General features: G+C 33.5%; 2 pseudogenes; one reads left to right on the forward strand and one right to left on the reverse strand.

Moving 5' to 3' along the window:
- Positions 1 to 795: 795 nt before the first annotated feature.
- On the forward strand, positions 796 to 912 carry LOC120598202 (uncharacterized; annotated as a pseudogene).
- A 187-nt stretch (positions 913 to 1,099) lies between these two features.
- LOC120598107 (uracil-DNA glycosylase-like) lies at positions 1,100 to 2,015 on the reverse strand (annotated as a pseudogene).
- Between the last annotated feature and the right edge of the window lie 11,164 nt (positions 2,016 to 13,179).

Here is a 13,179-nt window from a genome sequence, read left to right on the forward strand (position 1 = left end):
ACAGATATGCGTAATTTCAGTCCATAAAAACAGGATTTGGCACTATGTTGCCTTGAAAATCCAACACAGGATGCATGCAGGAGAAAAGCATTTCCTCTCAAAAAAAAAAAAAAAATCCCCCTTTCTCCTCCCTCATGTTCAACTTCCAAGGCTTATTCCTGGAAGCACCCCAAGAACAACAATATAATCAAGGCCTAGCCTACTTCTCTTGGCCTCTGTGTCTGTGATGCACCACAAGGACTGCTGCTTAGGAATTTTCACCTTTACTACAATCAGAAAATTGATCCTGAATTTCTGGTAACTTGTAAAAAACTTGTAAAAAACACCCTCATTACTTCCTTCAAGGAGGGGCCTGAGTGCTCTGTGAAGGATCAAAGGGGCAGTGAATCTGGCCAAGAATGGAAAACCAGGCTGGGCAAAGGGAGTGTTCTAAATAAAAACACCCAACACCTTATAACCTAAAGTCTAACCTACCAGGTAAAAATAAGTAGCAGCTTGCTATACCAAAAAGGTGCTTATCTCCCCTCTTAAACCATAAAGGGAACAAGAGGGAGGAGAGTCTAGAGTATTCTAAGAACTTTGACACATATTCTAAACCAAGGGAGGAGAGTCTAGAGTATTCTAAGAACTTTGACACATATTCTAAACCAAAGCCACATTTGTAAAGGTAGACATGTGGTCGCAGGGTAGTCTTTGCCGAGTCAGCTGGATAAAGCTGCCACTCCTGGGCAGCCTGGCTCATGACTGCTTTACCAAAACTTTCCCCCCTTCTACAGAGTATTAAGAATCACTAAGGTCTATGGCCATGCCACCCTGAATGTGTAGATCTCGTCTGATCTTGAAAGTTAACCAGGGTTGGGCCTGGTTAGTACCAGATAGGAGACTATCTGGGAAGACTAGGTACTGTAGGCATTAAAAAAAAAAAAAGAAAGAAAGAAAGAAAGAAAGAAAGAAAGAAAGAAAGAAAGAAAGAAAGAAAGCAAGAAAAGAAAAAGAATCACTAGGGAAATTATTTTTTCAGTTCAACTTTGTAACTGACAAATATTTCAATAACAGCTTCTAGAAAACAGCCTGGAGAACCCCTTGCCCCAGGTCAGGGTCAAAGATCCTTCCAGTCATTGGGATCCTTGCCGGACTTCTGCAGTAGCTAGTTGGTTTTAGAGAAATGTCTACATCCAAAGAACCCTCTGTACACAGACAAAGGGGAGGGATGAGCAGTCTGCAGCACATGGTGGCACTGCCCTTCTGAGCATAGGAACCCCGGAGCAAGAAGACAAAGCCATGTGAATTCTGATTTAGCCAGGACACAACCACACAGGTAAATTTCTCCCAACCTTTCTCCTTATGAGAATTAGCCTGATGAGCCCAGACTGTGAGGACAGCGTTGAGTAGGAGAACACATTGCTTGGCCCACCCAGATAAATCTTCATGACCTGGATGAACAAAACCATCTATGCCTGTAGACAGCTCTTTATAAATGTTTTCCAAACTGGGTGGAGGTGGGACAGGTATTTGAACACTAAAGCAGAGCCCATGAGCTTGATTGAGTCCATGATACGGATCCTGTCCCAGGATGACAACCTTCACATCTCTTATGTTACATATTTGGGTCCATGTGAAGACTTGGTCTAGGGGTGGATAAACAGTGTAATGTCCTCTTTCTTCTGCAACAAATCCCATTAGCTTTATAAAATACGGTTTTCCAAACTTTCCACTGAGGTGCTGCTTCTAGCTCTCACCGAAACCCACTGGCACATTGCGTGCAGCAAGTCTGAGCAGGCCTTGTTCCTCTGGATGCTGACCAACTGCTCCCGGCTCATCCGCGACAAGAGCTGCATGCCAGGCTCCTCCTGCCCGGTCCCGGCCTTCTTGGCGCGGCTGGCCGCTGCATCCCCGTTCTCCTCAGCTACTGCTGCCACGCCAGTCCCCCGGTTCCCTGGCTCAGGGCGGCAGGCACGTCGCTTCCTGGCTGGGCTCAGGGAGAAAAAGGCGTACAGCATCTTCTGGCCCATCATCCCGAAGCAGAGGAGAGAAAACAAACGAACCGCGAGGCATGCTCAGACTGTGGTGGTCTACAGTTGGCGCCAAGCCACCCGCGCATGCTCCTAAAATGTTTCTGATGATACTTTTTCCACTGGGAAAAATCAAAGGTGAAGCTTGATGTCAACTAGTTTGTTTGTTTGCTTGTTTCTTCTGCGGAAAAGCTTACTTCAACTTAAGTTTCCTGGGTTATACTGAAAATGAGCTGATGATTCAAGCCTCTCCAGCATCTATGAAACGTCCACTGAGATCCATAAAGGCCAGATGAGCTCTCTCTGCCTTCGAAACTTAGACAACTTGTTCAGTTTTCAACATGGTACAATCTAGCTGCAAATAGACTGCAGATGACATGTTTTGATTGATCAAGTGTGGGACTCTCCCATAGCTTCAGATCTTATACATATTCGTTGGCAGTGTTTGGTCAGGGGAATAACCACAAATGCTGCAACATAAAGACATTCAGGAAGCAGACAGGCTGTTATTGGAAAGTGTCTAACGGTCCCCTCTCTCATCTAATCTTTGTAGAATTTAGAATTAGCCTGTCCATATGTGTGTGTGTGTGTGTGTGTGTGTGTGTGTGTGTGTGTGAGAGAGAGAGAGAGAGAGAAATTGATTCTTCATACTCTACCTTATAATTTAATAATTAGTTAGTATCTTCCTCAGTAATGGAATAGAGAGATTGCTCATTAAGTCTGCAGATGGGACTAGGCAGGGCAGGCTAACAAGATATAAAGTTAATTTCAGAGTGGCACAAAGCAATGGAGAAGTAGATGAGACTGTCACTAAGCGTGAAATCAGGTTAGGTCATGAATGTGAAATGAAAGAACATGGTTTTGTAGGGAGAAGTCTAGGAAATTTTAAAGAACGAAGTGTCATACATTTTCAGAAAGAAATTTTTGGAAAATATTCCAGTGAAAATTGAGAAGAACAAGGAAAACCTTTATCACTTTTAGTTACAAAGCTGTAATAAAACTGCTAAAAATTATTAAGAATGTCTGAATAATAAAAGTCAACTGAAAACAGATGACTAGATCACATGTTCTGGTAGGAAAGTAGAAGTCAACTAAATCAGGCCATGACTTGTTTGATTTGCATGTAAAAATTTGATTAATTTATTGCTTAGACATATACTTGCTTTTCTACTATATGACTCTCTCTAAAATGTTTCTCAGATTGTAAAAAAATTAATCTTCTTTTGTTTTTAAAGGTATTTATTTTGAAATAGTTTTAGGTTTAAAAAATTATTCAAAAATAAAAGTGTTTCATATAACCTTTAGCTAGATTTCTCAAATTTTAGGATTTTACCATACTTATTTATCATTTTCTTTCTTTCTCCTTCCCTCCCTCCTCTTCTCCCTCTCTTCCTTCCTTCCTAAACCACCATCACTACCACCCCTTCCCCCATCCTAGTACCTTTCTTTTTTTATATTTATACATTTTAAGTGGAACTGCTTAAGGGTAAATTGCAAATATGATAAATCTTTACCTTTAAACATTTCAATGTATATATCTTAAAAATGATAAATTATTTTACATAACCACAGTCTGATAATCAAAATTAGAAATTAACGAGAATTTAAAACTATTAGCTAATCTACAGACTTCGTTCAAATTTTTCAGTTTTTCCACTAATATCTTTACAGTACAATATTTTTTCCCTCTGATTTAGAATCCAATTCATAATAAAAAATTGCATTTAGTTGTCATCAGAGTAAACTGTGTAAAAACCAAATTTGTTAGTATTACAACCTGGTTAAGCATTCTAGGATTTTGTATTTTTTAAGATAAAAATAAAATATCCATGGCTAAGACTGACATTCAGCTGGTATGCAGCATGGATTCTCTTGAGTATATTCAGATTGGCTGGTTTCTGGACCTGAGGGTCATTGGATATTTGCAGTATTACTCCTGTCCATGTCCCACAATATCCTTCTCTTCTTTCTAGTTTCATATTTTACCAATTTCTCACTTTGCTTCACTCACACTTGTCATCGACTATGAAGGGAGTTAGGTTTGATGCTAGCTGAAAGCTAACAATACAGCCTGCCAGTTTCATAGATGCTGGCAGAAGACATAAGATTCTTAGGTCAGAGACAAAGGATATCACTGTGCATGGCATGACTCATGTTCATCTTGGTTCTTCCTGACTCCCAAATTTCATGAGAATGGTGTAGACATAAACACGGGTGGATGCTATGCACGTGATGAGTCTGTGTCACAGCTGAAGAACTCTGAGCTTAGGAAACCCTCATTTTATCAGTAGGCTGCCAGTAAATTTGTTTAACCTTTGACTTGGAGGAGGATATTATAAATATTATTCTGGTCAGGAAAAAATATACTCTTATTAAAGAAACTAATCTTTTGCTTTTAAAATTTTTTATTTTGAAATAATTTTAGATTTAAAAAATGTTTCAAAGATAAAAAAGTTGCATATAACTTTTACCTATTATTCTAATGAGGAAAACAAATATGCTCTTTTGCTCCAAAGAGAGACACTGTATCTTCCGAGATTCTTGCTGTACAGACATCCTTGGAAAGCTAGTCCAGCATAAAAGCTGATACAAGATGTCCATAAATGCTTGTATTTCTTCAGTATTTAATTATGTGAGATTTCTTGCAAATAATGAGTTTGGTCTATTTATTTCTAACATTTTAACTCATTGTGTATGTGTGTGTGTGTGTGTGTGTATGTGTTTTGTGTGCGTGTGTGTAAATGTAGAGGCTAGGATCTTCAGTATAATGATGTGAATGCTAGTGAGAGTGGATATTCCTCTTTTGTTTTGACTAAAACAAGAATGGTTCTGACTTTTCATTAAGAATAGTCTACTTGCCATAAAAAAGAATGAAATCTTACCATTTGTGACAAGTTGAATGACCTAGAAGGTATTATGCTAAGTGAAATAAGTCAGAGAAAGATAAATACTATGATTTCACTTATATGTGGAATCTAAAAAACAAAATAAGCAAAACAAACAAACCAAAAAAATTAAATAAAATAAAAAATATTGGTCTTCTAGAGGATACCATTAAAGAAGTTTCTTTCTGTCTATAGTTGGGTAAGAATTTTCTTTAGAAATGTGTATTGAGTTTTATCAATGAAATGTTTTCAGTATTTTCTTTCCAGTATTTTACATTCCAAGAAAAATTATGTGGTTATATATAATTTAAGAATCCTTTTTTCTAGTTTTAGTGAAAAATAATTGTCATACATTACTGTATAAATTTAAATACAGCATGATAGTTTGATTTACATAAATTGAGAAATGATTACCACAATAGGCTCAGCTAGCATCCATCTTCTCATATAGATACAATAAGAAGAAAAATAAGAAGAAAGGAAACAAAATTTTCTCCTTGTGATGAAAACTTTTAGGATTTCCTCTCCTAAAAACTTTCTTATATATCATACAGAAGTGTTAGTTATAGTCATGATGTTGTACATTACATTACTAGTACTTATATATCTTATAACTTCAAGTTGATATCTTTTGACCATCTTCCTCCAATTCTCCTGCCCCCATCCTCTGCCTCTGATAACCACAAGTCTGATCTCTTTCTATGAGTTCTTTTTCATTTTGAAGATTTCACATGTGAGTTAATACAATTTTTCTTTTTCTCTGTCTGACTTCTTTCATTTAGCATAATGCCTTTAAGTTCCATCTATGTTGTTGCAAATGGTAGGATTTCCTCATTTTTTATGGCTGAATAATTATATATATATATATATATAATGGAATATATATATCACAACTCTTTATGCATTCATCCAATGATGGACACTTAGGTTGTTTTCATGTCTTGGTTATTGTAAATAATGCTTCAGTGAACATGGAGATACAGATATCTTTTTGAGTTAGTGTTTTCATTTCCTTTAAATATATTCCCCAAAGTGGAAATGCTGAATCATATGGTGGTTCTAGTTTTAACTTTTTGCAGATTCTTCATAATGTTTTTCATAGTGGCTATACCAATTTACAACTACATTAACAGTGCACGAGGGTTCTTTTTTCTTCACATTCACACCAGCATTAGTTATCGCTTGTCTTTTTGATGATGGTCATTCCGACAGATGGGAGGCGATACCTCATTGTGGTTTTTATTTGCATTTCCTTAATGATTAGTCATGTTGAGCATCTTTTCATATACCTATTGGCTTTTCATATTATATTTTTCAACACTGTTAATCTACATCTATATTTATTATTTTGTATATCTTTAAATCATTAACTTAAAATCTAAATTTTCTTTTTAAAAAGTTGTACATAATACTATAATCCTATAATCTAGACATTCTTAAATATAGCATGATACACAGCATGATTATTTTGAAGTCCTAGATAAGTTTATTTCTCTGCATCCTTTAAACTTGTATTGACATGTAGCTTCATATTTATAGGTTGATATTATATCCATTGAAACTCGATATATTTAAATTTATAACAATTTTCAAAAGCAGTTTTTATGATGAGTTTGAATACATACATCACAATGCTAATGGTGCATTTTGAACATGTAATCTATAATTTATAAACATTAACAAATATTGTACTTGAAAAGAGAAATCGATTTTTTCTACATTTATCTATATGTTATTTCGAATCACAAATTTACCATATCTCTTAGAATACTGTTCCAAAACTATGTTGAAAATGTTTGCCTTTCTTTGAAATATACTTGAATCAATTTCAGCTGAATATTTTAGATATGAATTATTTTATTTTACTTTATTTTTTTAAATTAAATTTATTGGGGGGGCGACATTCGTTAATAAGATTATATAAGTTTCAAGTGTACGATATTATAGTACATCATCTGTATATTGCACTGTTTACTCATTACCCAGAGTCTCATTCTGTCACCACATATTTCACCTCCTTTACCATCTTCAACTTCCCCTGAATCTACTTTCTCTGTGGTAATCACCATATTGTCATCTGTGTCAATGAGTTTTTTGTTTGTTTTGTTTGTTCATTTGTTGCTTTCTGTTTTATATTTCATATATGAATGAAATCATAGGATTCTTGTCCTTTTCAGTCTGATTTATTTTGCTCAGTATGATACTGTCAAAATCCATCCATTTTGTCACAAATGGCAGTATTTCATTTTTTCTTATGGCTGAGTAGTATTCCATTGTATGCATGTACTATATTTTCTTTATCCAGTCATTCATTGAAGGAGACTATTGGGTTGTTTCCATGACTTGGCTACCATGAATAATGCTACAATGAACACAGGGGTACATATATTTATAAAAAAGAGTTTTGAAAAATTTCAAGTAGATACCCAGAAGAGGGATTGCTGAGTCATATGGTAGCTCTATTCTTAATTTTTTGAAGACCCTCCATACTGTTTTCCAGTGGGTGTCTCAATCTACATTCCCACCAACAGTATACGAGAGTTTCCTTTTCTCCACATCCTCTCCATCACTTGTTATTTTTTGTCTTATTGGTAATAGTAGATATGGCTTATTTTAAAAATACACAACATTTGGATAATATAAGGAGCATTTTATTATAAGTTTATGTCAAAACCTGATATTTTTTTGTAAATAAAATCAATAAATAAAGAATTAAGGAACAATTAAATAATGAGGATAATAAAAATTTTAAGTGTAAGTTGTAAAAATCATTGATTTAGTAATTTGGATAAATATTAATAAATCCTAATAAATATTCCTGAAACATACCACTAAATGTAATACAATTTATTATTATTTAAGCATATTTAGTTTCATGAAATCTAATATTTTCACCTCTGATTGTATGGAGGTTTAGATAATCTAAACAGTGTTCATATTATAATAAAACTACTTGTTAGGTAAATTTTTAAAAGTTTGTCAGATTTGAAAATAAATTTAGAAATGACAATTTCTAATGGCCTCATTAATTAAATGGATGAATGAATAAAATAGCAATGGACATATACATTAATTAGAAACTAGTGAACTAGAAGGTAGATCTGAAAAAAATTACACAATAAAACATTGAGACAAAGAGAAAGAAAATGCAAAAGACAGACTAAAAGATATTGAAGATAGAATGAACATAATTGAAGAAAAGAGAGAAAAGAGAATGTGAAATACAATATCAAAGAAATAATAGCTGATAGTTTTTAGATATAATCCAAGAAATGAATTTACAAATACAGAAAGCTCAAAGTATACCAAGAAAGATAAAAAAAATAAATCTACACCTGGAATATCATAGTGAGTTTTTTGAACACCACAGACAAAGAGAAATTCTCAAACACAGTTAGGGAAAAGACAAATTACCCACTGAGGAATGATAATTAAAGTAGCACCAAATTATTTTTAGAACAACAATGGAAACTAGTATACAAAGGAATAGTAACTTAAAAAATCTTGAGGGAAAATAATTGTCAACTTATTTTTTTGTCCTTATTAAGTTTAACTTTCAAGAATGAGGGTGAAGACATTTTTTTTTACACAAACACAGAGAATTTACCAATACTCTAGTTGATTATATACTAAATAAAGTTGATGATTTCAATATGTTAAGGAACTGAGGTTTGGTGTTTGTATAGCCTCTGAATAGTAAATATTTCCTTCCTCTCTAACTGCAGTGCAATTCTTGGTAAATGACAAAGTTTTATTTAAAATTCTAAATTTATGGTTCTATTTGTTATAACACCTTTTTCTGATCAATTGCCATTATTTTCAGTATAAGTACCAATGCTTTGCTATTATGAAATGATACATTGCTCATATTTTTGTGTTGCTTTGAGCAGAGTTTCTGTGTGAGAAACTGTGTGAAAGTGTAGAATAAATACTTAGAAGTTGAATTGTTGAGTCATAGGGTTTGAATATTTGTTGTTTTTCTAGATACAGACAAGTTGCTCCCCTTGAGTGCCTATTCTAATTTGTCCTACTTTCTATACTTTCTATACTTTTTTATATTTTATATTTATATTATATTATTTTATATTTTATATTTATATTATATTATATTTTATATTTTATATTTTATATTTATATTATATTATTTTATATTTTATATTTATATTATATTTTATATTTTATATTTATATTATATTATATTTTATATTTTATATTTATATTATATTATATTTTATATTTTATATTTATATTATATTATTTTATATTTTATATTTTATATTATATTTTTATGTTTTCCCTTTTCCCACCTCTCTTGTCAACATTTGATATTGACAGATATTTGATCTAATGTGGTATTTTCTTGTCATTTTCATTTACATTTATATGATTATTTGTGACATTGTTCTCTATTCTGTACCACTGGCTTCTTTGTCTAGTTTTGCATAAATAATATAGCATTTTAATTCCTATCAATTCATAATAAATTTTGATATTGATAGAAGCCATATTTTTTCTGTCATGCAACACTGTTTCAATATTCTACTTTTTAATTTTACTTAGCTCTTTCCAGTATCTTATCTTTATAAAATCTTCTTAGCTTCTGGAAGTGAAGGAATGTTTAATTTGGCACCATTGGTATCCTATGTATAGGTTAATTTCTGTTTCATCTTAGCACTTACTACAGTGCGATGCAGATACATGTGCGTGAATGAATGAATAAGGTAACAGATCTCTGCCTCAATCTGTCAGTGGATTAGTAAAAGATTTCATTAGGCCATGGTCTTGTCTGGTGCATTAATTCATATCATCTTATTGCACTAGCACCTAGAATCTGCAATAATGAGTCCTCTCCTAGCTTTATTAGAGTGCTTGGAAGAAGTATTATTAAAGCTGTCTCTGAGTTCCTGAGTCATTTTCTGTAACATCATTCCATGGGGTCTTCTTCACGACAGAGTCAACAGAGTATCATTGATGGACTAGAAAAGCAAGAAACAATCTCCGAGTAGTACCTAGCACTGCGTATGTGCTCCTTGCACCTTGCCTCATGTACACAATTGAAAATGATGAGAGGTGCTTAGAGAAAACTAGACACAAAAGTAATAGCAATAAATGACAATTATTATAACAGTATTATTTTAAATTTACCTTGCTCTTTTGTTTACTAGGATATTAGTCTTTTAGTGTTGAGTGTTATCTTTTTTTTTAACTGCTGAAATGATTTGCCCAAGGATACATAAATGAACTAGTAACTCAATTTTAATAAAATGCAGTAGATGGGTCTTTGAGCCGTGACCTTCTTAGTTTCTCCAATGGAAATCTCACTTGAAAAGGCTTAGCATGCTTTAAGTAGCTAATTTAAATAATGTTAAACAGCCCTGTATTTGACACATTGGATTTCTGCATCATCTTATTAATCAGGACAGCCATCTGGCATCACCAAGACTTTCAAAATTCTACAGGGACTCAATAGATTAAATTGAGGTAAGTTTAAAAGTGTATAGCTCTGTGATGTACATTTTCCTCTTACCCCCAAGTCTGTTTTGTGGGAAAAGGCAGTACTGCCTGGATTTATTTTTTATCTTTATTTTATCTATGTTTGGTGGGCTGAAAGCATTGAGTTATTCGACCTGACAAATAGTTTTAGTTTAAAAGATTTTCTAGCTCTAAGAACTTTTATTGATAATAGACTGAAGCAGATATTGCAATGAAAGTTTTCTTTCTGCCCCAAGTATTTGTCTCTTGGGAAACAGAGAATTTCGTATTATTGGGCAAAACTGCTGAGGAGGAACTCACAAGTTTCTAAGCTGGGTGGAGCTCCTGGTAGTGGAGGAATGACTTTCATCCAGAACAAGGGGAAAACAAAGTCGATCCAAGGAAGGCCCAGGGGATATTTTATTCTCGATTTCTGAACTGTAGCATGAAGTAGTCAGACGGTGCAATTTTCAGAGGTACCACTAAAGTCCCTGCCTACGATATATTTATAGATAAGCTCCTTTCCTTTCTCTGAATAACATTATATTGTATATGATGGGGTATAGGAATCATTTAATTTATTTTTTATTTTATTCATTTATTTAAAAAACTTCTTGTATGCCTTTGATATATACAATTTTATTAATCAATTATACCTCAATAAAGCTAATAAAATAAGACACTTCAATCATCAGACCTACTACACAGACAGCTCCTTCACATCCACGAATAATTTTAAATAAATGCAAAAAATAATTTCCAGAAGAATATAAAGACAGCAATCAGTTAGTCTCAGGACTATTACCCAGAGGTTGGAGCAGTGTTCTTACTACATTTTTATATTCCAAAAGTAGTAGAAATTTGAATCACTACTTTTCCTAAAATCATTTCAAACTCCCTGGCCTCCTATCTGTCAGATTTTAAATGATTTTGGATTCCTATTAAGGTCTGATCAAAGAAAGTTAAAAAATAAAGAGACAAGGAAAGGAAAAGATATTCCCCTGTTCCAAGATTCATTCTGATACGACCTTAATTACACTAATAACTCAAGACTGTTAGGCCAATAACAATTAACTTAATAATTGCTTTAATTTACTAAACAATTTAAATGTGTCCCTATACATAAATTTTACAAAGTGTACAAGCACTATAATTTAAGAGGTTAAATTTTATTTGAGAGCCTGATTAGTATAATTTGTTTTCCAGTATCAACATTCCAATAGAACACACTTTACAACACAACCCAGAGATCATTTATGCCCAAAACTTTAACATTCCTAAATGGTTTTCATTCTGAGCATTCTGGTGTATGGAACCCACATACCATTTTTGGGAGAAAAAAAAAAAACCTCCGCTTAACAAAGAATTACCCTATGTTTTAATTTTAGTTATCGGGGTTGGCTTTAGCTTAAGTGGTTACTTCGTCATGGCAGACTACTAATCATAATTTTAGTTATCACTTGAGGACTTATAAAGCACTTAAAATACATTATTTTTATGGAATCCTTTTACTGATCTTATTTGTTAGGATGTTTTTTTCAATCTTTTATACAGAAGAGGTTTTTTCAAGGTCACATGGCCAGAAAGTGAAAGGTTTGGGGAGGAAATAAAACAAATTTTCTGACTCTTGTTTCTTCCAAAATGTATTATTTTTGGTAAAGATTCTAGAATTTCTGTGATTACTTCATCAAGAAAGGACATCTTTTTGCCATATTTTCTGCATCTCTTTTGGGGTATTAAAGATTCATGAGGCATCTACTGATTCAGAGCTAAACTGGTCTAGCTTTGAAAGGACTTAATAGATTTTAAGAAATGCAGATTACCCTTTGTGACAAAGAAAACTATTTATACTGTAAACAACTAGCATTTTTCTCTCTTTAGCTCAGCAAGTGAAATGAAGACTTGGGTTATTTTGCCAAATAGTATGGCTAAAGCTCAGTTGAGGGGCATATTGCAGGTGTGTCTGGAAGAACACATTTCAAATTTCAAAATTATTGTATTTGCCACTGTTGGAAACAGAAAATACTCAAAACTATTTGTTTCTAACACTGAAATCATCATTGTTAATATATACTATATTATATTTTTGTATACCGTGTTGCCTGTCATAAAATGAAAACCCAAAGGAATTTAAAAAGTGAACTTGTGTCTATTTTCTATTGCTCTGTAAGAATTTACCACAAACTTAAAACACTACCAAGATGCCTCATAGTTTCTGTAGATCAGAAATCCCAGCAGGACATAACTGGGTTCTATGCTCAGGGTCTCATGAGGCTGACATCAAGGTGGTGGCTAGTGCTGTGGCTCATTTGTAGCTTGAAAATGCTCTTTTTCACTCACTTAGGCCATTAATAGAATTCAGTTCCTGCAGTTATAAAATGACCAAGACCCTAATTTTCTTGCTAGCTGTTGGTTAGGGTTGTTCTCAGCTTAGAGTCCAACCTCAGATCTTAGCCACATGGCCCCATCCAAAGACAGTTCATGACATGACTATCCAACTTCCTTTAAAGTCCTCATCTAATTAGAATAGCCCCACCTAGGATAATCTCCCTTTTGATTCATTTAAAGTCAACTGATTAGGGACTTTAATTATATCTGCAAAATCTTCTTTGTCACATAATGGAACATTATCATGGGAGTAATATACCATCATATTTCCAGGTTCTGATGATATTTCAAGAGGAGGGAGTTATGCCAGGGAGTATCTTATGGACCATTTTAGCAACCTGCCTATCACTGACCTCTGGGCTCAAAAATACCCACTAGAAAGAATATTACTCTCTATTTTTAATTTTTATTCTTAAAAAATC

Source organism: Pteropus medius, unplaced genomic scaffold (genome assembly GCF_902729225.1).
Source record: "Pteropus medius unplaced genomic scaffold, Ma_sr-lr_union100, whole genome shotgun sequence".
NCBI classification, from domain to species: Eukaryota; Metazoa; Chordata; class Mammalia; order Chiroptera; family Pteropodidae; genus Pteropus; species Pteropus medius.